Raw genomic sequence first — 2673 nt, 5'->3', positions numbered from 1 at the left:
CTGGAGTCAGAAATCTCTCCAAATCATCGGCAACTCCCTTGGCAAATACATTGATCAGGCCACAAGGAAAGATCAATATTCCTATGCTCGAATATGTGTGGAAGTAGATCTGGAAGAAGGCCTACCCGAAGCAATAAAACTTACTGTGGCAGGATGGTCACATATCCAAGAGCTGGATTACGAGCAGATCCCCTTCAAATGCAGACACTGCCACGACTATCGCCACTTTGCAAAAAATTGCAAGAAAAACATAGAAGATCAGAGCCACCCCCACAAAGGAGATCAATGGACTACAATTCATAAAACGGGTCATGCAAAAGCAACAGGGAAAGTAGCCACAAAAGGGAATGATCAAGGAAAAGCCAGCAAAGAAATTGAAACACAACAGCAACCGAATGAGATCCCAAGCACTGAAGAAGCCTATCCATCAGAACCCCCAGAAATGGATAAGAACAATCCAGCACAGGTCGAAGATCCACAGACAAATAAAGAGTGAGGCGGAGATGCATCGCCCGACTCTCCTCAGGATAGCCCCTCCAGGCTTTCGTATGCAAATATAATAAAGAAGAAAAAATTTCCAGATCCTCCAGACTCCTCAGATGAAGAGACCTATGAGAGACCCTCAAAGAAAGCAGGCAGGAAGACCCACAAAGCAGCCAGGGAGGAGGAGGCAGAGCGACTCTAAATGCAAGGAAGCCAGTCCACAATAGAGATGACTATAGGACGAAATACTAGAGGAAGATCCACCAAGGGAGGAATCCCAAATCCCTCGCCAGGTAAATAATACGTATAGTCTCTTGGAACTGTAGAGGCCTGGGGACCCAACCAAAAATTGAAGTCGTCAAAGATCTGATGAAAATAGAACCCTCAGACATCCTCTTGCTCCAAGAGACCAAAATCGATGGGCAAGCCCTCAAGGATATCAGCAAATCTAAATGGAAGAAGAACGATGGCATAACAGTCAGCTCAAGGGGAACCTCAGGGGGCGTTGCAACTCTCTGGTCGGAAGATCAGTTTCATCTGTCAAACTCCCATGAAACCCAGCACTGGATCTTCATGGAGCTCAAGCATTTAGAAAGTAAGTTAACTATAGCTTTATTCAGTTTATATGTTCCAGTAAATTATGTAGAAAAAAGAGACTGTTGGAATACTGTTTCGGCCTTCTTAGATCAACACTCCCTAAACAACATTGTCCTGGGAGGAGATCTCAACTTAGTCATGAAGCCAAAAGAAAAAAGGGGGGGAAACAGCAGCAGAGATCAGTTGCTCCCATTGGTAGAGGAAATAATGCAGCAGAGGGATCTACTTGATTTTGCCCCGGTGAGAGGAAAATATACTTGGACCAACAACAGATCTGGGTCTGACCACATCGCTGCCCGGCTGGACAGATTTCTGATTCAAAGTTCCCTGCTGATGGAAAAGATTCTCATATCAACAAAAATTCTCCCCAAGCTCTCCTCGGATCACAAGCCAATCCAACTCCTTCTGGCTCCTGAAGAAGATCTTGGCCCCATTCCCTTCAAATTCAGTCCTCTTTGGATTGAAAAAGCAGGGTTCAAGGACACGATCCAATCAGCTTGGAATATCCCCATCAACGGATCCCCAAGTTTTGTTTGGGAGCAAAAATTGAAAGCCACCAAAAAAGCTCTAAAAGAGTGGCTAAGGAAAATCCATAACCCCACCAGCCAGCAGAGAAAACTCGATGTTCAGCAGCTGGAAACCTTGCGAATTGATATGGAAGGGCTCAACATTACCCCGGAAATTTTAAATAAAGAAGCGACCTTCCAAAGAAACATCCACCAATCCTGCAGAAGGGAAGAAGAGCACTGGAGACTTAAATCTTGCAGCCTCTGGCTAAAGGAAGGAGACCGAAATACTACCTTTTTCCACCGACAATACAAAGCCCGCCTATCTCGGAATCATATCACTGATATTAAAAATGATGAAGGGCAGATCTACAATAAATTCAACCAAATAAAAATTGCAGCTGAAAACCATTTCAAAAATCTATATGGCACAAGGCATGAAGGAAGCAAAGAAGACATTGAGGATCTTCTCTCTCATATTCCCCACCTCATCACCCATGAAGACAATCAGGCTTTACTGAAACTAGTTTCTGAAGAAGAAATCATCAAGATTATTTGGGAAATGGAACCAGATAAGGCCCCTGGGCTAGATGGTTTCACAATACATTTCTTCAAAATCTGCTGGGACATCATCAAAATAGACTTGCTGGAAATGATACAAGGTTTCTTTGGGAATGCCAAGATTGGGGGAGGCACCAACTCCACCTTTCTCACTCTGATACCAAAAGAGGCCAACCTAGAAACATTCAGCAGGTTTAGGCCCATCTCCCTATGCAATGCCTCCTATAAAATATTGTCCAAGATTCTGGCAAACAGAATTAAACCCCTTCTGGACAAGCTGATATCCAATGCCCAAGGGGGTTTTGTCAAAGGCAGACATATCTTGGACAATATCATCCAAGTGTAGGAAGCCATCCATTCCAGCAAACAGAGGAAAGAGAAGGGGATGCTGATCAAGCTTGATATGGCTAATGCATTCGATAGAGTCAACCATTCCTTTCTTCTCAAAGTCCTACAATCCTTTGGCTTTCCTCCTCAATTCATCAATCTTATCAAAGCTTGCATCTCATGCCCCTGGATCACCCCC

Source organism: Pinus tabuliformis, chromosome 7, assembly GCF_031772625.1.
Source record: "Pinus tabuliformis cultivar Carrire ecotype Pingquan chromosome 7, CPIR1, whole genome shotgun sequence".
Taxonomy (NCBI): domain Eukaryota; kingdom Viridiplantae; phylum Streptophyta; class Pinopsida; order Pinales; family Pinaceae; genus Pinus; species Pinus tabuliformis.
Note: the sequence above shows the minus strand (reverse complement) of the source record.